General features: G+C 38.5%; 1 long non-coding RNA gene across 3 annotated transcripts in view; it reads right to left on the bottom strand.

Moving 5' to 3' along the window:
• Window positions 1-24,760, bottom strand: part of LOC124105032 (uncharacterized) — a 65,071-nt gene extending 40,311 nt beyond the window's left edge. For all 3 annotated transcript variants that reach the window (XR_009228553.1, XR_006855597.2, XR_009228554.1), the window contains exon 1: window positions 24,257-24,760. This is a non-coding gene — a long non-coding RNA (uncharacterized LOC124105032). The remainder of the gene's footprint in view (window positions 1-24,256) is intronic.
• Window positions 24,761-27,444: the final 2,684 nt, after the last annotated feature.

Here is a 27,444-nt window from a genome sequence, read left to right as displayed (position 1 = left end):
CAACAGCAATGTGACCTGGCAGAGAAAACAGCTACCTGTTATCTCCTACCACACGGGGGTGTTGAGCAGGGTCTCGGAGGAGTTAGGTATCTACAGTTCTGGGGCCTTCCAAGGTCCTCCTGCTATCTCGAATACTCAGGTTTCAGGCCCATGAGAGCCAAATGGGTGAGAAAAGGAACAAGAATAAATACATTTCAAAATCTTAAATGGTTAGCAAGTTCTATAAGTAGGAATATCGATGCATTTTTAATCATATGCCTTTATTTACTTCTGTTCTTCTAGTTCCTACCAGAGTCTTTTGGAAGGGCTTGGAGTATGTCTGAAGGCACAAGGACAAGCCTCTTCAAGGGTGCTGTCCTCAGGACAGTTCCCAGAGGCCTCTGTTCTCTGTAGCTATCCTCACAAGAGGGGGAAAGCACGGCAATCTCTCTTCTGTGGAATTGTAGGTATTTGCATCTGTTCTGCTGGAAGATGGAGCTGCTCAGGTGTTGACAGCTAATACTTACAAAAACTTAAAATTCACTAGGCATTAAGTTAGGGGGTTAACATCGCGGGTCTTGTTTAATCCTCACAATCACTCTATAAAATATACATCACACGCGTCACTGTAGGTGAGAGACATACCAGTGGAGAAGATACTGAGAAATTCAGATCCAAACTAGAATGAGACTGACGACATCCATCTATCTAGAAGCCCTGGCAAAAACAAACCTTTGAGTTCCATCATCAGTAGTGGTTGTACTCTTGGGAGCTAGCACAGCCTCTTCAGATTTTATTTTAGTCTTTGGCATTTGTCACCACCCCTGCTGTAATCATTTTAAGCTAAGCTATCATCTCTCAGCTCAACTACAAATAATCACTGATATAACTGAGTTCTCCTTAAGGGCCAGACATTGTTCTAAGCCCTCAACCAGCCTCTCCTGGGCTCACTTTGCTCCAACCACCTGGGGCCACTTGGGTCTCCTAAGCTCACACCAGGCTTGTTCTCACCTCAGGATCTTTGCACATATTGTTTCCTCTGCCTGTTGTCTATTCTTTGCCTGGATCATCTCGTGAGTCTATTCTTTACTTAATTCAGAACTCTTGTAAAATGGCCCCTCCTCCAGAGAAGCTTTCCTGATCTTTCCACATGAAATAAACCCCAATCATCACCCACCATTCTCTATGCCATTATTATCCTATGTCTTTCCTCACAGCACCTAATAGTTTTCAAAATTATAATTCTTATTTATTAAGGTAGAGATTAATTAATCCTTGAATATAAACAGCAACTTTCACATCCTCAACACCCAAGTCTCTAGGGATAGAAGAGAGCCTGGCACATAGTAGGAGCTCAATAAATACTGACTGAGTAAATGAATGAGCAAAGGATGTGGCAAGCAGGGCCACTTGAGCATCAGCCCCGGGCACACAGTCAGTCCTCAGTAAGACCAACTAAGCAGACAGGATGGAAGGAGATGAAAGGAGAAGAAAAATTCTGTCCAGAATTCAATTTAACAACATTTATTTGATGATTTTTTTGGTTCCAACCATGTTGACACATTCTCTCATTTAATTCTCACCTCCTGTGAAATAGGCAGTTAAGCAAGAAAGGAGAAATACATGAATGGTGGCCTAAGACACATTTGTATGGATTCCTTGAGGTATTCTTTATCTGAAACAGGAAAGAGCTTATCTTAATGCTGCCCAAACCACAAGAATTTTGTGTTTATTTTTTATGATTCAGCTGCATTAATCCTACAGACTATTTGTGTTTACTTTTACTACATCTCCAAGATAAAAGGTTCATTTCTACCATCCACTACTTCTTAATTAGCTTTTCACTTCTCCCCAGTGTAGTGATCCAATTCATTAAATACATGAGTTTCCTTGTCAATTTTTTGTGGGAAAGGACCTGAATTTTTCTAAGGGTGTGTCTAAACTAAGATATCATTTTATAATAGCATTAAAACAACATTTTCGTCACTTGATCATTTTAATCACATGCTGGAGCAGTGGTCCAAAAGTGTACAATACTCAAAATCTGCATAGTGTCCTAATCTGAAATCCTGACGAATCTTGTCAAAAAAAAAAAAAAACCTTTCAAAACTTTTCAGGAGTCCTTCCAGTTAAGGCTAACAGAACCTGGCCTAACACTTAGCTGATCCTCTTTCTTACTCAAACTCCTTCTAACCCCAGAAAACATGACATGTTGTTAGAAGCGCCCCCCACCCCCCAAAAAAGGAGTTTTTTCTGCTTATTAAGAGCATGTACTCTTCAGAGGGTAGGACCTCTCCTTGTCTCCTTGCCCAGCAAGGCACAGCTGTTTGATTAATTTGTGGTTAAACCTGAATTTACAAAATAAGGATGTGCTACTTACTACACAGTTTTACAAACCAGGGGAATCTAAAAGAGTCTGGTCTCTGAGCAGCGTCCCAGTTTATATAGGAAATCCAATCCAACAGCTCCCCATTATACTGATGGGTCAGTAGTGAGCCTGAAGGGCCCCTTCTTTCCTCCCTTTGTGCACCAGGGGAAGCCCATGAAGTGGGGTTAGAATCCTATTACAATTGAGCACCCTAATTAAAAAATCCAAAATACTCCAAAATCTGAAAATTTGGGGGCACCAAAATGATACCACAAGTGAAAAATTCTATACCTGATCATGGATCACAGCCAAAATGTAGGTGCACAAAAATGTATAAAGTTACCTATAGGTTATGTCTATGAGGTGCAAAAGAAATAAAATTAACTTCATGTTTAGATTTGGGTCCTATCCCCAAGATAGCTCATTACATATAGGTAAATATTCCAAAATACAAAAAATATATCTTTTTTATTTAAACACTGATAGTTCTAAGCATCTCAGATATGGGATACTCAACCTGTGGAGCTCAGGTTCATTTAGGGCTGAAGGAGCCCATGGCCACTTTTCAGAAGTGTCCAGGGAGCTTCAAGGGATGGTAATACTAAAATAATAAAGGCTTAATAAGAGACACTTAACTCCCGAACAATGTCAAGATAAGGGAAATGGTAAACCAACGTCATCACTAGAAGATATTTTGAGGATTCATTTCCTGATTCTCATCCTCCACAGAGTCCTGGACACTAAGCTTCATAAGAGGAAGAACTCTTCACCTTGAAACTCTCCTGCTGCATCCGCCAGTGTCACCCCTTCACTTAAACAACTGCTCTCCTCATTATCAACTCACACTGCTCTGACCAACTTACTCCTGGGAAAATAAATGCCTAGAGTGAAAGTTGAACACAGGCAGGTGTTTTTAGTGAAATGAGCTCTCGTTGGCACTACATGTTATAGTGTATGACATAGTTTGATCCTCAGCCCTGAGCAGGGAAATGTTATATAACTGTTAGTGGGAAAATCAAGGCACAGAGGAGCAGAAATTTTGCCCAAGTAGCAGCAAGAAGAAGAAATGGAACTTGAATTCTGATCTTTTGACATCACATTACAAGTAAGCAAGACTAATCAAAGCAAGCCTAAGCAAACCCAACTCTCTTCCAGGGTTGAGACCTCTAATGTCAATAGCAAATATGGGTACCGCACTTTACAGTTCACAGAACATCTTCAAACTCTTGTCCAGGAAACTATACAGAGAAAACTAATGTCTAACAGGAGGGTTATGGGACAACAACTACTGGGTGCATTGAGGGCAGCAATAAGCAGCCAACAAGCTTGGGTAGCTTCAAAGGGCAAGGGCAGAATTCAGAACTACCCAATAACTGTTTTTCACAATAACCTTCTCCAGTCAGCAAAGCAGATGGAACCTGATATGTACTACATTTGTCTCATAAAGCAGTGGTTACACAAAACATTTGAGCAAATCTTCCATCAAAAATGTTCCACACAAATGTTAAATCCCTCAAGGGGTATACTTAAAATACCTGAATATTTTGTTCTTCTGAAACATCTCTCTCCTTGAAGGTCCCCAACAAATAGGATGTTAAAATGTACCTCCACTAATCTTTCAAACCTAAGTTCTAAGTATTCAAAGTTACTGTTTTAAATAATAATAATAATAATAATAATAATAAATACAGTTAAACTTCCCTCAAACCTGTATTGTTTCTTTCTATGAAAATGAAAAGAAGGTCTTCTTTTATCCAGTGAGTCTCTAAAATTCTCAGATCATTGATAACAATTGAAATGTTGATGTGACTTTTGTTTTAAATTGTCAAAGTGTTGTTTTTCTTTTTCAATCTTCCATGCATCATATCTTCAGTAGGTGCCAAAAAAACTAGACATATTTTCTGGAGTAAAATAAAGTATATTCCCAATTCTTATGGCTTCTTGGGAGAATCGAACATTATTTAAATTACAGAGGAATTCTTCTGACAAATCTCTCAGATATTGGAATACTACAGGTGGTAATGGAAGAGGACATGAGGAATATGGTTATCTGCTGACCAGTCACCCAACCTGTGTCCTTCATTCCCTGAAGGAAAGTCTGGCTTTACAGATGCCCTGGGCCTGGGAAGGGGAAGCTCCTGCCCCTCCAGGTCATTCTCCTGCTTAGCTTCTGTGGTCACCCCGCTCCTGGGTAGCCATGCTAAGCCTGAAGCACCAAAGAGAAGAGCTGTACCTGGGCTAGTCACAAGAGCCTCCTTCCCAGTGGTTTGGCTTTTGGCAGCCTATTCAGAAGAGAAAGGAACAGGGCTCATTCTCCACTTTGAGTTTTTCCCATAGAAATTTATTATCTTTCCATGGAAAACTGAAAATGCCCCTAGGCCCTTTCAATTGATGACTTCTTTTGGTCTTTTGCCTTCTTAGAAAACACTGCCTGTTAAATTTTTTATTTTTATTTATTATTATTATTATTATTATTATTATTATTATTATTATTATTATTTGTGGGATAAAAGGAGCCAGTGCAGTTGTGCATGCCTGTAATCCCAGAGACTTGGACAATTGAGACAGGAGGATCACAAGTTTCAGGCCAACCTCAGGAACTTAGCAAGACTCTGTCTCAAAAAATAAAAAGAACTGGGGATGGAGCTCATTAATAAAATGTCCCTGGGTTCAATCACCAGTACCAAAAACAAAACAAACAAACAAAAAAACAAAGGAATCCCACTATGTCATCTCTTTTACAAATCTTTTGATAACTCCTTACTTCCTACATATTAAAAGCTGCAACTCTTGTTGTAGTAGTATGTAAAACCTGCCACAAACTAGCTCAAACTATTTTCGGAGTATTCTCTCTCACCTCATTCCACCCCCACTTCCATGCCCACCCATGTCCATTCTTAAGACACCACATGCACGCGCAGGCACACACACACACACACCACACACACACACAATCTCCAGAACTCCAGGAGTTCTAAACTGATAACTTTTCCTAGATCCTCTCTGCTTTTTCTTGCTTGTATTGTGAGCTTTCTTTGAGGTGCTCTTTGACCAATTCTCCAAGTTTCACCAAGATACTCTAATCTGGGAGTCTACAAAATGAATGTTTCACCAACCACTTGCTTTCAGGAAGCTAAGTCAGGAGACTGCTACTGTGGCAGGGTTGACCAGTACCCAAAATTTTGGGGGATAAGAGTTGTGTAGTATTGTGGTAATGGACGTAAGGAAAGAGATAATAGGCTGGGTCATCCTGCATGTTGTCCCATGGGCCTCCTGAGAGATCCTAGCAGCAAGAACTTGGAGATAAATGTCTTGGGACTGAAGAAGAAACGCTAGCTAGCCCTCAAAATAGAGATGCCCTGACTTGGAGCCAACAGCACTGCCAAGGGCATTACTTTGTGGGGAGCTGTGAATTGCTTCTGAAAGCACCCTAAGGAATCAAGAGTCAGATTTAAATGACTGGCAGCTCCTAAAATGTAAGGCTGGTCCATGATAATCCCACTCAAAGTGAGACTATTCCTCACCTTTCCCTTCTTTACCCTTCATGGGCCAGGCCCCCAGGGACTAGGCAGAATCTAACCACAGAATTCTCCACAGCTGGCTTCCAGCTGGAAGACCCATTAGGGAGGAAGAGAGGTTCAGAGTTTTAATTGCTCTCTTGGACCAAATATTTGAATTGCTAAATTAAGTCAGTATATACTGTTTAAAGATTGAAGGATTGTCCTTATACCGAAGAATAAGCAAAACATCTTGGTCTTGCTGGAGTTTTTATCCAACAGCAGGGAACTATCAATAATAGTAAGCAGAAAATAAAGGAACATTGAGAGGCTACAAATAAATATGCTTTTTTCTTACCTTATGAGTCTGCTTGTACAACACTGGCAGCTACTGTTTATATGTTAAGCTCATGTAAACACAGCTGCCCTGCAACACATCAGTAAGGTCTCCAGTGTCACATCTGAGGAAACCATTCTGAGCTTCACATGACATGAGGGATGTGCCTGCCCACGTCAGGAGACAAGGCAAAGGGAAGGGAAGGGGGACCCACTATCTATGAGGGGAGAGAACCCTCACAATTTTTCCTTTGGACTATGTTCTTTCCAAACCACTAGAAGGTCTAGCAAGAAAGCCCCTGACTTAGTAATCCTGAGAGCCACGGAGGTTATAATATGAGACCCAACGTGCCTCAAAGCATTCACTGGGTCCCTCATGTAAAGCTTTCCTTCTGGGAGTACTGTTCACACTCCTGTTGTGAGATTATATATATATATAACTTTATCTTCTCCTTAGAGAAAGGTGCCCCATATCTTTAAATTGTCTTCACAAAAGAGTCATGAAAGGAATCCCTGTTCTTCCCAAGTTCCTCAACTTGTTACTATCTTTAGACCCTAACTCTACGTGACCTTGCTCTAGTGGGAAAGCACTATGGATGCCACCACCAGGTAGCCCCTCAGAGTCACCTAGCCAGGTGTAAGCAACACATTCATCTTATATGAAATAAAGTATTGCTTTAATTAGATTAAAACCAAAATAAACTAAGAGAAAAATACCCATACTTGCAAGGAGCTATAGGGCACAGGGTCATTATATATGCTGGCTGTGCTACTGATGCAGGTTTCTCATTTTATTTCAATAGCTCCTCAGGGGAAATACTCCAAACTCCAGATTTTGGTCTAGTAGGATGGAATTTAGGGGAGGAGAAAGGAATCCATACTACTCCCAGTTTGGATGAGGGAGTTGCTTGTGGGGAGATAATAGAAATACATACTCTTTTGGAAAGGCATATTATGATACTAAACACAAGATACCAAGTATGTATCACATCCACAGGCACCTAGTCTCTCTGTTCCTTTCTTTCCACAATATATTTTAAGTAACTACATTCATTAATCCAACAGACATCCACCAAGCTAATGGGATTAACACTATTAAGTTTGGTAATAAATAAAGTACAGCTTCTGCCCCTAAGGAACTCACAATCAAATGGGCAAGACAATTGGCACAGAAAAGATCTAAAGGAGAACATGGCACTTTGGCTCCCCAGGAAGCAGACTCTGAGGCAGGGCCAAGAATCCAGGTTTCCCTTGCAATCAACATCTCTGGAAGGGAAGAGAAGAAAGCAGAGTGGACACAGATGTTAAGCTGGGTCTGATGAGCCTCAGAAACCCTACGGTTAGCTCTACATCAATCAGTCATAGAACACGAGCTACCCAGAAAGGGTAATAACAGGTAACTGGGGTAATCCCTGAGAGGTTGACAGCTGATGGCTATTTACCCACCGAACTTCTAGCAACTAGGGGCAACAAATCCTTCAAAAAAAGAGGATCTGAGTGATAAATCATAGTGCCATGTGTCACAGAGTGCTCTGAGAGCAGGTAAAGGAACAATAAACCATGGGAAGAACATGAAGACTTTACTGAGAAGACTCTTAGAGGATAAGAGCTTTCTGGATTGCCAAAGAGGGAAGTAAATTTAAGATGTGGTCCATATGGACAATTGTTGCCTGGTGGACTGGGGAGGGTATCTTCAGAGGAAAGTGAGAAAAGGTAATTCCCATATCACTAGGAAGACCTGACTTTGTCCCCTCTTCATTCTCTCTGTGTAAAGCCAGGAAGCCCCCAGAAAGTTCTATAAACACTAGATGAATATAAATATATGATCAAACAATAGTAAGCTACTGTGGCCAGAAAAAAAGAATCAAATCATAATTGGCTAGTGAGCAATTCAATATGATTTATAAACCTGGAAACACCAGTTAATAAACATTATAACTTATATAGCTGTATATCTTACTTTTTTCCCAGGGCAGAAGTTTGGTAACTGCCGTGGATATAGAGGAAAGGTTGAGTGCTTTAGACCAGACAAAGCCAGGACCCAGGCCTGACTCAGCAGCTCATTTCTGCATGATCCTGACCTATTCTCTTCACTCTGGGTTTCATTTCTGTAAAGCTAACATCCACTTTCAGAGTGGTTGTGAGACTTAAATAATGTTTATAAAACTATGCAGTCTGTAATGGGTCCCTGGTACCCATTTGCCATCTCAGATGCCTCATTAGAGCTGCAGGGAGTGACCTCAGCCTGCTTTAAGCCCATTGTTGTTTTCTGTCATTCTCTCTTAAAATACATCATTCCCTCTAGAGTAAGCCAAAGGACACTTTTTATGTCCACAGTCTGTTCCGACAAAGCCAAGAGCTGGTAATAAAGAGAGGCTGGGGAATAAGTGGCCTCATTCTTTCTCATCTTGCAGAATCTGGACTGGGGTTAAGACGGTTGCTTAGTGACGGTATTAATTCGTCGGGGTGAACAACAGGCCCAAATCTCCCCCTCCCATCAGGAAAGAAATGCCAATCAGAGCTCTTGTTTCTGGGAGATTCTTTGGGTGCTTTTCCCAAATGAAGGGTTTATTCTGAGGTAAACTGGGGACATTCCTCTGGTGGGAACTACCTCTAAAAATGAAAGAAGAGCTATGAAATGCGGGGTTGGGGGTGGGGTAGATGGAAGCTGTAATTTGGGGCTCCTGCCTCCTCTTTTCATGTAGCAGATTATTCTGTAACCCAGGCAGGATGACCAAAGAAGAGCTGCACAAACAGGCTTCTGTTTTACGCTTGGCAGAGAGAGCACACGGTCGCTTTTTCTCTTAAGTCTTTCTGACTTGCAACCATTGTGCTGCCTCAATGACAGGAACTAGGTTCCTGAGCCTTTCAGAACTGGGGGTGAGAGAGATGAGTCAGAAAACACCAAATTATGGTGACACCTATAGTGAGTGACCTGTGAGTTAGGAATTTCTGAACTGTTCCCATTGAGCTGGCTTCCCAAAGCTATATGGTCCACTCCTCAGCTGGAAGCCTGGATTCCAACTGCTACTGCAGATTGAAACCTAATGGATTTTCCACAAAAAGACTGAAAGACAGGAACTTGTGATATTTTAAGAATATAGATTTTTCCCAGTTAGCATTTTCAAATTGCTTTTCAAGGTGGAAAACAACAACTAGTCGAATCAATGTATTTTAAATTCTTCTCTAATGCAGGTTTCCAATTAAGAAAAACTCTTATTAAGATTAAAAAACATAAAGTATTCAATTGTGCAATAAAAATCCTGCATCAAAAATAGAGGAAAAGCCTCTGAGAGATATCCAGGTAGTGGTTCTGTCCCTCATAGTGCTGGTCTCCAGTAAGTAGGAGTATGGGCACCTCTGACTCCTCCCATGCACAGGGACAGAATTTACAGCCCTCCCTGACTGATACCAGTCTCACCAGGTGAGCTGGAACTGCCCTAAATTTCACAGTTGCTGCTTAAGTCATTTTTTTTTTAATTCTCAATAGTCAACTATGCAAAATGGAAGTACAGTCTGCAGCATTTTTCTAGTTGCTTCTCTTTTTTTATATGTATATATATTTTTTAGTTGTCATTGGATCTTTATTTTATTTATTTACATGTGATGCTTAGAATCGAACCCAGCGCCTCACAGATGCTAGGCAAGTACTCTACCACTGAGCCACAACCCCAGCCCTAGTTGCCTTCTCTTACTGGCCAGAGATGCAAAATGAATTCTTGAGGAATTCTTCATTCCCCTCCTAACAAATCTAGGAGTCAGCCACCTCCAGGGCTCTCCGCTGGGGCGACCATCTGCTACAAATTGTGAACTAAAACTGGAAATGAAAGTGCTGAAATTCTCTGGGCCCCAAAGGAGTGCCCCCTCCTAAAGCCAGGAGACCAGAGGAGGCCATGAGCAGTGTAAGGTGTAATTATCTCAGTCTGGTAACTTAGAATCCTGAGGTCTGGAATATTTGCAGTATTACTAATGAGTTATCCAGCCCCATTAACATAGAGAATCCATAACAAAATAATAACTTTTATCCATAATAAAAAAGCTTCAGTGGAAAAAAATGGAAGAAGTGTATGCATCTGTTATGGTTTTGCTCTTTTGGGTGCAATAAATGTCATCTTTACTCAAAACAATGGAGGTATATTTTAAAGAATGCACAAAATCCCAGGAAAAGAGACAAAATATTCAGGAAATGTTCTCAGCCATTCTTTTTCTCTGCCTTTCTACCTTTTGCCGTTCCCTGCTGGGTTTTATTTTCCCTCTTGGCTTACTTAGGGTGTTAACTCCCTGTAGTTTTGGGTGTCATGAAATGGACAGCATGATCTCAGCTTTGTCTGCTTTTCAATGTGTTCCCTTTTGAGTTCAGTACCTAGTAATAACTTTGATCTCCTGGTATTTTCAATTGAATTTCTAAGTTCATCATTTTGAGCTAGTTCATGTCATAAGCTGCTGGATAACCTATTTATCAACCCAGGTCAACAACACATCCTAAGTTATTTCCTATGACTGGAAGATGGCTTTGGAGAGGAAATGCAAAAAGATGGATCTTATGTATCAGATACAACTCAGAGTAGGCCCCTTGAGCAGAAGCACTTTAGCAGAAGGTATGATGCTTAATGATGCTCTTGGCTTCTGTTGACCAAGACAGTCTCAGTTTTTGGCAAACTACATTGAATAGGCAAACATATTAGAAAATTATTTCATTTAGCAGGAAATCTGTTCCACATTTCAAGAGAACAGACTTAGATGAACCATGAGGTACATTCAGTAGTCAGTGAATTTCAAGTTTTTGTGGAGGTTCTCTCTGAGCAAGATGCTGGTTTGGGAGATCACACAGAAATTAATATGCTAGCAAAGTGTCTCAGCTTTTGATCCCAAAGTACTGGTCTGACAGGAAGAAACTCTGTATCTCTCCTTGGAACACAAGGAAATTCAGAGAAGATGACCTCTGTGCCAGGGTTAAGGGAAAGGAACTGTTACCTTTTCAAAGTCAAGAGTCTGGCTGGAGAAGAGCTTCTCTCTGTCCCCCATCTTGCTGCTGTACAGAGGGCAGTGGGCCAGTTGAGGGGAGGACTTGAGGCCCCCTCCACTTTACCAATTCTCCCACTCACACCACCCTGTGCCTTCATCAGATTATTTCATCTGCTTATGAAGGGAGGGAGGTTTGACTATGACAGTTTGTTCCTTAAGAAAAGTCACACTTGGGTACTCTAAATCTTAGGCTCCTTTAATGGTTTTACTTTCACAAACTGTAGCCTGACCTAGGAAAAAGTATCTTTGTGCTCCTTAGGAGGGAGAGGGAGAGGGAGAGATAGATAGATAGCTATCAGTATTGAAATAGGCCATCACTGTTGGGGGACTGAGGGTTCCTGAAATGACACTGAGCATCCTATTGGATGGAAGCAATGATGTCAGATTCAAGCCAGCTTGAGAGAGCAAAGTGTTTCCTTGTGGGGGAAGCTGGTTACCCAGAAATCCTATGGCCTTGAAAAGTCAACACTTTTGAAACTTGAGGGTTCTTCATTTAGGAATGGTTCCTATGTTATTATGGTTTATTATGGTTTTAAATATTTTAAATTATCAGAAACAGCTCTAAGTCCAGATTTTTTAAAGTAACATTTAAAACTTTCATAGCTACATTAACTCAAGTGAGAAAACAAACGTGTGATTTAGCCAGGACAGGAATTATTAACCCCATTTGCAAATGTGGAAATTTAAGGTAAGAGAAAAGAGAGGACTTGTCTCATATCTAGTACATAACAAATTTCAATGAATTTGAATTCTTATTTAAAATCCAGGGCTGTGCAACTACATTCTTCTATCTCTATTTTATAGGTCGTTTAATAGCACATTTACATAAATTGAAGTTAAAAACAAAACTAAAAATGGTTTCATTAAAATCTAGAAGAAAATTACTTCATATGGCTGCTAACTTGTCATTAAATAAGGTTAGAGAGAGAAAAAAAATGATACGGTACTTTTTCACCCCCTATGGCTTAGAATATGAAACCCGCTATACAAAAAATTTATACTACAATCATCTGTTTAAGGATTTAAAATCAAAATTTTCTGAGGCTGGAGGATTGCAAGTTTGAGACCAGCCTTAGCAATTTAGTGAGAGCTTCAGCAATTTGGTAAGTCTCAAAATAAAATTAAAAGAGGACTGGGGGTGTAGCTCAGGGGTAGCACGCCCCTGGGTTCAATTACACACACACACATACACACACACACATGCACGCGTGCAAATTAAACTTTTCCTTCTTGGCAAAATATAGATTTTTATTTGAAAGAATTTTTAAAGGGCCTCGCTTAAAGCTTTACTAAGGTTCTTGGATATATAACAGCCTCTCACATTACATCCTAGTAGCCTTCAATATTAGTAAAGAAAAGTGAGTATTTTGTTTTCTTTCAAACATAATTTTAATTAGTAAAAATAATTACATTTTGACATTTTTAACGACTCAAGCATTTTAAAACAGTCTTAAGATATTCCTTCTGATGAGCTCAAGATATGTCCAGATTCCCACATTATTACAGAATAAAACAACTTTTTAAACCAGTTTTATTTTTATATTGAAAAAAATAATCATTAATTTATTTGATTTCATGTCTTTTTGATAGTCTCTTATTAATAATAGTGACCAATCAGTTCAAAAAATAAAGAACAAACAGAGCACTTCAAAAATTGCTAGCATGGCAGAGCTCACGAGATCTTCTTGTAGCCCGTGCTCCGACATCCTCACAGCTGAGCTATTCCAGTTGCCCTTTAACATCAGGTGACTCTAAGAAATCTCACATTGCTAACTAAAATACACAAAGCCCCTGCCAATGGATAATCAGCACTGCAACCTTGCCATAAAAGAACATGTACTTTCCTGAAATCTTTGTGAACAAAAGAAATAGTTAACTGATGGCTCATATGACCCCAGGAAGAGCACCTTGAAAAGTCCATGCTTGTCAGCAGTGTCCCAAAGCCATAATGCAGCAATCTGTGAATCATTAGTCCTCAGATATCACAAACACTTTATTGTGTTAACCAAGGAGGCCATCATGGAAATTTTTGAAAAGTCTTAAAAGATTTTTCTCACAACACAAATTACAAAATGCAGAAAGGGCCAAAACACAAATGAGGGATGTCAGACTATAATCAGAAAAGACATTTTAGCTAAGGAAGTAAGAGTCACTTGTTTTCCAAATATCTTAATAAAAAAAAAGATTTCTAATGAAGTGAAATATACTTGAAATATTCTTAAAAGGTATTTGTTATTCATATACAATTTAGTGAGTTTTTATAAAGATTACAATTGTATAGCCAGCCCTCAGAACAAAAAAGCTACCATCACACTAGATGATACCTCCTCACCCACTGGATAATTTCTACTCTACCCTAATTCATGTCCCTTTTCTTGAACTTTATGTAACAGGAATCATGTAGTGTATACTCTTGTGCCCGGCTTCTTTCACTCAACATTCTGTTAATGAGAGTCTGCCATGTTGGTTGCATTAGCAGTAGGCTGTTTATTCTAATTGCTGCAATGCATTCCATTGTGGTGAGTATGCTCTCAGATTATTCATTCTGTTATTGATGGACATTTGTTTAATATGTTGTGGAGCAAAATTTGTTGTCAGAGTTTGGAAGTTAATAAAAAAATGCATACTTAAAAAAAAAAAAACACTCAGGGTCTTTTTATACTAACACACAGAAAGAAAATCAAGGGGCCATTCCCAAAGCTCACACTCTGCTGCGCTTTGCTTCCCCACATCAGCCTCAGGAAACAGTGTGAGTTATGTGTGTAAGCATGATGGTTACAAGGAAGATGAGATCTAGAGTTCAGGAAGTGAACTGCATAAATGTCTGCATGAGTGATCTGCAAAGAGTAAACACAAAGTTGCACGGGTATGTAAACACCAGAGAAGCTCTCTAGTTATTCACAAGTCAAGTATCTTGGAGCAGCTAGGACACCTCATTCAGCCACAGGTTATTGTGATTTCAATCCAACGAAATTTAGGCAGGTCCTAGCAGATTTATCTTCCTATCTTAATCTTTGGCCTCTCCTATGACCAAAACCTTTCTTATCCATACTTTCTTATCCATATTTTCTCCCTTTTCTAAGAATACATTTACCCAGCTTAAGATCTGTTTCGAGATTCTGAAATACTATCAAGTTTCCAATAATTTGAGGCAAAGCCAGCTTACTTTCAGTCTCTGTTTATCTGAGTGCCATGGCTTAAAATTTTTTTACATATGTTAGAGGGGGAACTTTTGATATTTTATCCTCTGATCACCAGGACATGATTTCAGAGTACCTTTGGGATCTAAAGAAAACCAGTGTGTTCATTTGAAAGAGGGAGACTGGGAAAATAAAAGGAAGAGTCATATTTAGATTTGTTGGTTTGGAAAGACTTTAAAAATATTTACACCAGTATTGTGGACTTGTTTATGTTCTGTATCTTGGATAGAGTTTGAAGAAATTATATGTAAATCCTCAAAGATTTTAAGCATTTTTTCATAAATACTATGGTACTGTTTATAAACATAAATGTATGAGATAACTATACATATGAAAAGAATTAAGACTTTAAATTATATTCTAAATTTTTCCTGATTCTCTTTGACTGCATGTTTCTCTTCACTTGGTTTCTTCCAAATTTTGTAAGTACTCCAACAACATGAGATAGTGGTTTATATCTCTAAAAAGACATCTGAAAGATGAACTAATGACATCTTAGGTTGAACAAGTACTCGTGTTACAGTTGGAACCATCCTAATCTCTGGATGAAATTAATATAAAGTTTAAAGAACAGTAAAAAATAATTATAGCTAGGCCGTATGGACCTGGAAAAATAAAAGAAAGAGTTCTTCCTATCAGTTACTCAAGGTAACATTTTTTTGTGCTTTTAACTTTTATGCCAGTCACTGATAACTTTAACGCAGTTGAAAAATTGATCTTCACGGTGACTTTGAAGTGGGTAACAGCATCGTCCTTGTTTTATAGATTTGGAAACTGGGCCTAGAGAAGTTCGTACCTTACCAAAGTGACATGGTTGTGAATGACAGAGCCAGAACTTGAATCCAGCTCTGGCCTGAAGCCTAAGCCTTAACCACTGTGCTTTACAACCTCCCTTGTGATACAATCTCCCCATGAAGGCTGACACCAAGGCCATGTTAGCCTGAACACAAAGGCACCATCAGGTCCTAGAGAACCAAAGGCCATAAATCAGTAACTCCAAAGGTACGGGCAGCTTCTATTGAATTTGTTGAAAATAATGAAATCTAGTTCTTTGGCAATTTAGGGAACAATGTTAGCATTAAAATTTGGTGTTTGGGTTTTGGCTTTCTCTCTTTCTCATTCTCTCTCTCTCTCTTTCTCTCTGTGGTGCTGGGTATCGGACCTAGGGGCACTTAACCACTGAGCCACATCCTCAGTTTGCGTTTGTTTTCAGTCAGGGTCTTGCTAAGTTGCAGAGGGCCACACTAAGTTGCTGGCTTTGGAACTTGCCATCCTTCTGCCGCAGCCTTTGGCTCTCTTTTTAAGTATAAAGAAAATTCCATTAGGAGAACAAGGACTATTATGTTCATTGATTTTATTTTAGTCAGGATCCACACTCCACTCCCTAGGAAACATGCTTCTAGAAGGTGAAAGCCAAAGTGGTACCACCAGCCATATAAAATTCCTGATCTATCCTTTCTTTTTAAAATGGAATAATCAAGACTCTGAGTAGCCAAGTGACTTGACTGTGGTCACAGGGTCACAAAAGAATAAAGAACAAGTCCAAGATCTGAATGCAGGTCATCTTCCTTTTTCTACAACTATAATTCATGCGAGACCACATCGTGTGATCAGAGAAAGCCCTGATGTGAGCTCTACTTCATTTCTCACAATGCTTGGAACAAGTAGATTTTCAGCAAAAGTTGGTTGATTAAATACACATGTGGGAACTCCCAGGTTCTGCTCCACCCCTAATTACCTGCACCCATCAATACCCAATCCACTCTCTCACTGCACGTCATGTCATCTTTCTTCCTGGACTAAGCTTCCCACAAATGCTAATGCCACTCTTACTTGAGCAGCAACAGCAGGAACAGCATTTCCGGAAAAAATCTGGGCAGAAATAGAAACCACTCAGAACTATTTAATCAGCACACTTGGTAGGTTATATTTTGCTAATTAGCTCTTAGACATACCACAAAGAGGATGAAACAAGCCTGTTTTAGTAATAAAGGTTGATGACAAATTCAGGACCTGGGAGTAGAGGGCATTTTAGGCCAACACACCCTAAAATGCAAAAGCTAAGGAAAATCAGTGAGCTTGCTGACTGACTCAAGGTCATACAGCTGTTTGGTTCCAGAGGGGGATCTTGACTCTGATGTCAAGACTAATGTCTGGAGCTCTACATAATGTCGCTCTCCCATTCATTGTACCAGACATCATATAGACTAGTTGGGAGATGTTTACAAAGGGATAGGAATGATGTAGAAAAGTGAAGGGCAAGAGGCAAAGGAGGTTACATATAATCACTAAAAGTGTTTATGGAAAAGTTACCATGTTAGACATTTGTTATGACCTGAATTGTGCCCCTTCAAAATGTGTATGTGGAAGTCCTAAATCCCAGTGTGACAGTATTTGGAAATAGGATCTCTAGCCCATTAAGTCCAAGTGTTCAATTCTGCAAATATTTCAACAAAATTGACACAGATGCATTAAAATAAGTTGGAAATCATAATGGAGAGAAAGAGAAAGTGAGAATGTGTGTGTATGTATATATGTATATACACAGACACACACACATATTTGTATGTGTTTATATTCATATGTATATATGTCAGTTAATGTTATGGTTTTGATATGTGGTATTCCCCCAAAACCTCATGTCTGAGAAAATACAGGAATATTTGGGGGTGAAAAGATTAGATTCTGAGAGTTATAACCTAATCAGTAGATTAATCCATTTAGATTAATAATTCAAATGGATTACTGGATGGTAACTGTAGGGCAGGTAGGGTATGGCTGAAGGAAGTAGATCACTGAGGGCATGACCTTGAGGATTGTATTTTGTCCCTGATTCCTCTCTCTCTCTCTCTCTCTCTCTCTCTCTCTCTCTCTCTCTCTCTCTCTGTGTGTGTGTGTGTGTGTGTGTGTGTGTTTCTGGCTGCTATGAGCTGAGCAGCTTTCTCCTGCCATGCTCTTCCAACTCTGATATTCTGCCTCATCTTGGCCCAGAGCAATCGAATTGAATGAAATTGGCCAGAGTAATGGAATTGGCCAGCCATGGACTGAACCTCTCTGAAACTGTGAGGCCAAAACAAACTTTTCCTCCTTCTTAGTTGTTCTTGTCAGGTATTTTGATTGCAGCAATGGAAAACTTATTAACACAATATTGATTAATATTATAATATAGTTATGTTATTATTAAATAATTATATACTATGCTTAAATTTTTGTAGATGTTTCCTATCTGGAATGATGGGACACAATGAGTTAAGGAGATAATTATGGTCATGTGAAGTCATAAGGGTGGGGACTTAATTCAGTAGGACTGGTAAATACTTAAAAGAAGAAGAGTCTCCAGGACTATGGGCACACAGAAATAAAAGCTTTGTTCTGGCACAGTGAGAAGACAGTCTTCTGCAATCAAAGAGAGTGGCCTCAGGAGAAATCAAATTTTTTAGCATTTTGGTCTTAGACTTCCAGACTCCAGAGCTATGAGAAATTAAATTTCTGTTGTTAAGTCATCTAGTCTGTGGTATTTCATCAGAGTCTCCCAGGCTGACTAATGTGACACTGATAGTCAACACTAAGGGGGCTGCTGAAAGCAGGCTTGCCTGGGCCGAAGGAGGATATAAGGAACTGACACAAGGTCAAAATGTAAATGGAATTTTCAAGTTAACTGGGTCCAAACAAGCAAAAAGACAAAATATTTGTGAAATTTATAGACGGCCAAAAACAATTTATCTTTTTCTGTGGTTTATCAATTTGTCATCTTTTTAATTGCCTTTTTTCATTGGTGGTTTTATAAAAACAAACATCTCACAAAACTCACCTTTTAAAAACAGAACAAATATAAACCATTTGGGGTTTTAATGTTTTTAATGTTTAAAAAACAATAGTTTATGTGAAGGAAAGGATAAATGACACGGAAAGAATCTGTGGAGGCACATCAGTGGAAATAACAGAGTATGGACCTCTGAAATTTTCTCTATAATAGCAATGAGAACACCAGAAAAAAAATTATCAGAATCAACTCTTTCAGAACTCTGGAAATTATTCAAAGGCTTATTCAGTAAAATGAGCAATAAAATAATAAAATAAAATTTAGTAATAACAATTATATATTAAATATAATTATTTAATAATAACATAACTATATTATAATATTAATCAATGTTGTGTTAATAAGTTTTCCATTGCTATAATCAAAATACCTGACAAGAACAACTAAGAGGAGGAAAAGTTTGTTTTGGTCTCACAGTTTTAGAGGTTCAGTTCATCACTTTATTCAAAAAGTTGTCATTTATCAGAAAGAGCAGCAAGACTTATGAGATTTTAACTTTCCCTATCCCTGTTTCCCCCTCCTCAAATCAATGATAGCCTTGAAAACCAATAGCCTGCAATACAGTGAATACCAACATCCTGGCAACCACTGGAGGGGATATAATGGGGTTAGAGCTCCTTCAAAGTCCCATCCAAGAGAATTAGCATTATTTTGCTCTCTGGTGGTTCATAAAAATATTTTACTCAAAAACTGTCTTTATTTGAACTGACTTGGAGCATACCCAATGTGTAGGCACTTTTCCTAGAGGCATTGGTTGGGAACTCTACAGTTGCTTAATATGTTAAGTAATAGTTGAGTCAAACAGTAGACTAACTAAAAAAGTTAAAGGGAAAATCTGAGACTTGAAATTTCTTTAAGGAGCTTTGAAAATTTTTAGTATATTTCTGGGAATCTAGAAGGCTATATGCATCCCTGGGCCTGTGCATATACTCAAAAAACACTGGGAAAGTCCTTAATTTCTCAGCTTTGCTTGACTTTGAGGTTCTGCACAAGCAAGGACAAGGCAGAGTTAGAAACTTCCTGGCTGAATGTTGAAGGCTTGTTCCAAATACTCATACAGATTTCTTTACCAAAGACAGCAAAGCTTATTGGTCTTAGATATTTAATGAAATTTCTGTCCAATCATTATTGACCACTAAACTCACTGAAGTGAAGAGTCTAGTAACCATACATGACAAAGGATATAAACTTGACAGAATTAATTCAGAATCAAACCAACAATAATAATAAATCCAGGGAGATAGGAGAGCATCTGATTTCCAGAGTTGTCAAGTTATGTTTTTTAATGTTCAGGTTTTTTAATGTCTATAAAATTATGAAACATGCAAAAAGAAAAACATATCTGGAGGAAAAGCAGTCAATTGAGACTCCCTGGGAGAATAATGTTGGACTTATTAGACAAAGGTTCAAGTTATCTATTCTAAACATATTCAAAGAACTAAGAAAAGAAAGTATGAGAAGGAAGACTCACTATAGAAGGAGACAGAAATTATTGTGTTTTTTTAAAGACCCAAATAGAAATTCTGGAGTCGAATAATACAATTACCTAAATAAAAAATTCACTAGAGTTCAACAGCAGGAGTTGAGTGGGAAGAAGATAGAATTGATAAACTTTAAGATAGGTCAATTGAGACTATTTAGCCTGAAGAAGAGGGGGAAAAAGAATTAAAAAATAAGTATACAAAGCCTCAGAGACCCGTGGGACACCATAAGTGCATGGTGGTAGTTAGCAGAAGGAAAGGAGAAAAAGGAACAGAAAGAATATAAAGAAACAATGGCTAAAAACTATTCAAATTTTGTTTTTAAAACCATTAAGCTACACATTTGAGAAGCTTAAAACAACAATGAAAAACTCTAAGTAGGATAAGCTAAAAGAGAGGGAATGGAACTCTTCAGGAGCAAAGCTTTGTATACTCTCAAAATTATGTTGTTAATCTGGTTAAAAATTAAGATGTGATTCCCAGGTAAACTGATGAGAAACCGGTTTAAAACAATCTGTGGTACAGATGGTTTAACCAATCCAGCAAAGGCTCATTGGTACATACAAATATGTATGCACTACACCTAGAAAGATTATGATAAAATTACTGAAAAATAAAAATAGGGAATCTTGAAAACAACAAGAAAGAAGTGACTCATTATATACAAGGTACCATATTTTACAAGTGTTCCCCCAAGGCCCATGTGTTAAAGGGTTGGTTCCTAGCTTATGGCACTATTGGAAGGTGGTAGAACTTTTAAGAGGTGAGGACTAGTTGGAAGTCTTCCAGCCATATGAGGGCATGCCCTTGAAAGGGATATTGAGACACTCATCCTTCCTCTTTTTCTCTTTTTGCTCCTCAGCCTCCATGAAGTAAGCAACTTTGCTGTAATACATGCTCCCACCATAATGTACTGTCTCACCACAGACCCAAAGGCAACAGGGGCCAAGTGCTATGGACTGAAACCATGAACCAAAGTAATCCTTTTCTCCTTATAGGAGAATATACTGAGATTTATCTTGGCTAACACATGTGGGATTCTCAATAAGAGTTATAGCTGATTTTTCATCAGAATTTATGAATGCCAGAAGGCAGTGGATGGCATATTCAAAGTTATGGATCAAGAATTCTCTCTCTGGGGGCTGGGTTGTGGCTCAGAAGTAGAGCACTTGCTTACCGTGTGTGAGATGCTGGGTTCGATCCTCAGCACCACATAAAAATAAAATAAAGATACTGTGTCCACCTATAACTGAAAAATATTTTTTTAAAAATTCTACCTCTAACAAAACTATACTTCAAAAATGAAGCAGAAATTAAGACATTCACAGATAAATAAAAACAGGATTTTTCAGAGCAAACCTGCACTACAGAAGTTTCTAAAGGGAGTCCTTCAGACTGATATTAAAGATCACTAGACAAAAACTCAACCCCAGAAGAAGAAATAAAGAGCACTGGTAAAGATAAGTACATAGTAACACCCATAAGAATGGGACTCTAATTAGAATAAGATATTTTCCATGCTTGTCTAATTATATCCAAACAGATTCTGCTGTCATGTATAACTAAAAAGAACCAATAAATCAAAAAGAAAAGTACATAGTAAATAATATGTGATGAACATACAATATAAAGATATAACTTATGTGTAACACATATGAATATGACAACTATAAAAGAAGGAGAGAGGGAATGGAGCTCTTCAGGAGCAAAGCTTTGTAGAACTCTCAAAATTATGTTGTTAATCTGGTTAAAAATTAAGACGTGATCCTCAGGTAAACTATTGAGAAAACAGTTTAAAACAATCTGTGGTACAGATGGTTTAACAAATCCAGCAAAGGCTCATTGGTACATACAAATAGTAGCAAAACCAGTATGACTTTGAAAAATCTCTGAAGAGAATTAATTATTCATTTGGGATGTCGTTTTTATGAATTTCTCAGTATACATTAATTGGAAAAGCAAGCAAGGTGTTCTTTCATTCATTTTAGATTGAGGTCCTCCTCCTATGTGTCAAACACTGTTTGATGCTGGGTAATCCTGCTTATCTGAGTCTGTCTTGATGAAGAGCATTCCTTATGAACTTGTAACTTCTACCAAACTCCCTTCTGTTATTCTAATTTCATAATGACTCAGTGTCCTTATTAATCACCTTCATACCCAGTCTGGTCTATTTATTCATTCCATAAATATGCTGAATTCCTGTTACATGCTGTCCATTGCAAATGAAGTGGTGAACAAGGCAGACTGAGTTCTTGCCTTATGGAAACTTACATATAATGTGTAATATAATGTTTTGTGTATAATGTAATGATAATGAGTGAATATACCAGGAGGAAAAACAAAATCAGGGTATGAAGATGAATGCTTTTAAACAAGGTGGCTAGGAAAGAAATCTTTAAGAAGGTTACATGTAAGAAGAGATCTAAATACAATACAGAGATCTGGAGAAGTTTTCCAGGAAGAGGAAACAACTACAGAATCTAAAGTGGGAATGAGCAGAGTCTCTTTGAGGATGAGTGAAGCCAGTGTGAATTGGAATTTCTTCATTCAGCAAGTCGTGGATTCAACATGCACCTTCATGCTTCTTGAAGCAATTTAGATCTTTCCCTGTATCACTCTTATTAAGTCACGAGAACCTTCTAATGTTCTTCTTACCTAAGTCTGTGTCCCCTACAATTCCTTCTAAGCTCCATTGTCAGAATGGCTTTTCCAGAGTAATTTTATCATGTCACTTTGCAATTAATAAAACTACTTCCCGATGCTAAGAAGACCAGGTCTCTATACTCATAGAGCTTATATTCTTGAGGGATCAGACTGACCGTAAACAGATAAATGTCAAGATAATTTCAGATAATAGTAAATGTCAAGAATAAAACAGAGAAATAGTAATGGAGGAGACAACCTGAGATGCTCTAGAAAATCTGGGGGCAATCTGTTCCAGCAGAGGAAACACCAGACTCCAAGACTCTAAGGTGGGGCTTTTTGAGGCTGAACTTCATGTCATCTCCATTGGGAAGTCTTCCTCAGTGCTCCTGGGTAACAAGCTCATCTGAGTGACTAAATCAGTGCTCATATTTATATTTCAGTGTTTGTCAAAATTGTCAAGTTTATCTCTCTCCAATAGACTAAGTCTATCAAGTACTAAAAAACTGAGTACAGAAACCCTATCTAAGCCATTCAGCTATCTAAAACACTGTAGTTATTTATAAGTTATCTGTGGAACTGAACTGGATGAAGCTTCATGTCCTAATCTGGAAGATAAAACCATCCATTAATTGAGCTGCAATCCAACTTGAACTCACTCTCATGGCTTCTGTTAAGCCATCCTCACTGTCACTATCTCTCTGGGTAAAATCTGGCTGTTGGCAAACTTTGATAAATCAACATTAAATAAATATAAAATTGTAGAATTCAAATTATTGTGTGCCTCGTTAGAATAACTTCAAGAATTAACATGCATCAACTCTTGGACTGAATTAATCAATTACCTCTCTGAAAAACTGCTTAGACTTTTAAAATTGATACTGACGATACTGACTTGTGAACAGGCTTTATCTTGATTTCAGAAGTTTTTGTTGAAAGATGTTAGTCAAAAGACTGTCACTAATGGAACATTCATTCTATTGCTATTATTTTTAGGTACTTCTATGTGCCAAGTATAGTACCTCTTTCTGGGTATGTGAGGTTAAAGAAGTGCACACATCTTTGTGTGTTTACCTTTGTGGAATTTGTGGTCTTGTCAAGACACAGTAAAAAACAAGAAAACAAACAAACCAATGTATAATGACAGCTTATGATACACACTATTGAAGACACAAACAGTGTACAGGCAGAGAATAGCAAGGGAGACCTTTGCTTTGGGTAGTCCAGGAAGGCTTCCCTAAATAAGTGATTTTTGTTGGGGGGAGGGGTGGGGGGTACAATGGCACATGCCTGTAATCCCAGCAGTTTGAAAGGCTGAGGCAGGAGGATCCCGAGTTCAAAGCCAGCCTCAGCAACAGCGGGGCACTAAGCAACTAAGTGAGACCCTGTCTCTAAATAAAATACAAAAAAAAGCTGGGGATGTGGTTCAGTGGTTGAGTGCCCCTGAGTCCAATCATTAGCACCCCCTCACACAAAAAAAAGAAGTGATATTTTAAACCGACCTCAGTCGTGCAAAAGAGGAACAGATCTCTCAGCCTTTAATAAATTCTAGATAATTTGCTTAATTTTGAGAGGTAGTTCACAATGTCTTGTGGCTATTATATTTTTCTATGTTCTTATGAAAAAAAAAAAGACTTTTTAGCAGAGAGCATTGGTGCACACCTGTGATCCCAGCTACTGGGGAGATAAACAGGAGTTTCACAAGTTTGACGCCAGCCTCAGCACTTAGCAAGACCTGTCTCAAAGTAAAATATGTAGTTCATTGCTTGTCTAGCATATGCAAGGCCCTCAGTTCAATCACTGGTACTACAAAAAAAATGTGTATTTTTTAGCTTTGTCCTACAACTAATCAGAATTCACTGCATTTATAATATAATATGTCATTATAAAATAAGAACACTTACCAAAGAGATGAGGCTGTGTTCTTTATATCCCTTGAGCATGATCTTCATTCATTCAAGTTGGGTTAAGTGACAGCATTTGTAGCTGTGTTGCCTAATGACACTGATCCTTCTGGTAGTTCCAAAAACGCACTCTTGAAATCATGCAGTTTGTCTGGTTAGAAGTTGGTGTCTGTGGATCACCTGGGGACATTCAGGTTGGAGCTTGGTGATGGGTCAGTTCCATGGCCATAGGTCTCATACCAGCCCTGACCAGCAACTCTCAGCTTTGTTCTGTAGTTCTTATCAAGGCTGCTATTTCACAACTTCACAGAGGTGTTGCAGGAAAGCACTCAGCAGTAGGATTAAATGTTTCATTCTGAAGCACTTGAAGCACTGTCCCCACTCTCCTCAGAAGCAGGACAAAGGTAAGGCAGAAGCAGCATGAGAAGCACACAGCTGCTGACGGCTGTGCCCGAAATCAGAAGCCCCTTCTGAGAGAGATGATTGCTTAATAGCTCCTTATGGCTGTGTACCCCTGACCTGGACAGTGAAATTACTGCAAATTCCAGTGACCTAAAAAACACATGCAAGGGACCCTCCCTTGGGTGAGGGAGTGTGTTTTAATAAAGAAGGAGAACTCAATAGTCACAGGACAGAACTCATGAATTCTTTGAGTCAAAATTCACTATAAAATTTCAATTAATCAGAAATTTTATGGAAAGGAAAAGTTTTATGACTGCACTGCTCTATATAGTAGCCACTGGCCACATGTGATTATTAACAACTTGAAATGCAACTAGCACAAATTGAGATATTCTATACACTTAGTTTTGAAGACTTAGCACTGAGAGAGCTCAGATATAAAATGTTTGGAATATATTGGGCTCAGAAAAATATATACTGGAAATCAATTTCATCTGTTTCCTTTTGCTTCTTAAAAGGTGGCGACTAGAAAATTTAAAATCACATATGTGACTCAAATTATTTTTCTGTTAGTCAGCACTGGTATTATAAACTGAATTACCCAAAGAAATCCTTTGTTATTTCAAGATTACTGAAATTTTTTCTAACATGTGTTGTTCATTTTCTGGTTTTAATGAGCAAAGTCATTAAACTCTGTAGCTAATGTAATTGGGTCTGTTTTGAACAATGTGTTGAATGACTGTTCATCATCAAAGCTTTGTTCTAAACATTTCTCAATGGCCTCATTATCCTGAAAATGGGAATAGTGGTTCTTCCACAGTGACCTTGCCCTTGGAAGAGCCCTGATGTTGGGGCTCTCTGCTTCACAGATTTAGAACAAGGGCCTTGGGGTTTTCTGGCTGAGATCTTAAGGACATGTTTCTCAAGAGTTGGGAGAAAAACACTACTTTCCAGAAAGACAGGCTTTTCCATATCATTCTGTGTGACACCTTGCTAATTCATCTTTTCACCTCCCAAGATCAAGCTAACCCATATATTTGTCATAGATTGGGCTCCAAACCCAGGAAGAGCAAGGAAAGCTAGGTGGGTCCCCTCACCAGGAGCCAAGAGGTGGTATTGGGAGTGGAGTAAGGAGCAATGTGTTTATCACAGAGACACAATGTGAACTTATCTTAAGCTGCATCTCTCTCAGTCCTATGGTGGCTTCCCCACTTTTTTACTACCTACAAATGGTCAAGCTCTAGAGGAACAAGTCAAACTGTTCAAGTTCACTTCATACTCCAAAGACAACTTACCAATTTTAATGAAGAAAACAATTGCCAGGGATCAGAACATTTGAGTTAGAGTCACTTCACTCTTCTTTCCTTGAAAAAAAAAAAAAAAGGCTATTTAGAAGAAAATTCATCAACAGGAAGGGGTTGTTGGATAGGCAAAGGTGGTAATTAGGAGAGATAGAATGATAACCCAACCATTTGAAAAGGGATTAATGGACACCCTATGAAGAGTTAAACTAAAAAGTCAAATCACTTAGTGGATCAGAGCAGAGCCATTTCTACTGGTTAACTTGGAGTGAACACTCAGGAAAATAACCTACTGAGTGCATGCATGTCTAATCTAATAGTGAGACAGAATGATACCCAAGCCAGAGCAAGTCTTGACTGGGGTGGAACAATGTGTTAATCATCCACAGACTCACAGAAAAGGAAGAGTTTCAGAAACAAACTCTGACTTTGTTCCATGCTAAGAGAATAGAGGGTGCCTTGACTGGAGGTAACTATCTGAGAATAGCCTCCTCATGCCAATGAAGGCAGAGAGATTCCAGCTGAGGAGAACACATCCTAGCTGTCAGAGTCTAGGTCAACCAGCATCTGAGTCCTAGAAATACGTTCCCTGGTTCTGATTCCAATATCATGAAGCTGATAATTTGACATCCTGTGTACTTTTCAATGGGAAAGACCACGCCAATGAACTTGGTTTGATTATCTAGTCTGCTTAAGGGTTATATATTTTTAATCTGGCAAATTAATTGGATTTATGGTTGCAGACAGCTGTTGAGCATGGAATTCATTCACATTATGAAGCAGAAAAAATGAATTGTGTTCCCTAATGTACTCAAGAGACAGATTCACTAAGTCCACCATTATATCCTTGCTATTTTGTGTTACTGAATTCTACTGCCTTTCAATACACCTTCAGCAGTGAGCGTAAGGCATGTTCAATCTGGCTAAGATGACCCACTTGGAATTTGCTAGTTCTATCAGTTGACCACATGCTTTGGACAGCTAGAGGCATAGAGAGGGAAGAGACTTTGAGCTATTGTTACCCAAAATCAGCTTCTGAATTAAAAAAAAACAAAAACAAAAAAACTTTATTATCAGACTTTTGATGTATAAAATATAAAATCAGGATTATTATTTATTCACTCATGCATTCAACAAACTGAGCATCTGTTGTATTTCAAGGACATATGTTCATGAATAAAATATACAAAGATATCTGCTCTCAAGAAATTTACAGTCTAGAGGGTAGGCAGAAAAAGACTATCAATCCAAAAAAAAGAACTATGTAGTATCTTGGAAAGAAAAATGTGTTATTTAAAATTTTTAAAAATAAAAATAGAGCAGGAGAAGGAAAATCTGGAGTGCTTAACAAGCAGATGGCAAAATTAAAAGGTTTAATTAAGTATTGTCTAGTTCATTTCCACTTTGAGCACAGGCACATGAGAGTAAACAGGTAACCACATATGCTTTTTAAGAGCTAATTTGCAAATACCTATAGACTAGGAA

This window comes from Marmota monax, unplaced genomic scaffold, assembly GCF_021218885.2.
Source record: "Marmota monax isolate L192 unplaced genomic scaffold, Marmota_monax_Labrador192_F-V1.1 WCK01_AAM20220418_F8-fsc00070, whole genome shotgun sequence".
Classification (NCBI taxonomy): domain Eukaryota; kingdom Metazoa; phylum Chordata; class Mammalia; order Rodentia; family Sciuridae; genus Marmota; species Marmota monax.
Note: the sequence above shows the minus strand (reverse complement) of the source record. Positions and strands in the feature narration are given on the sequence as shown.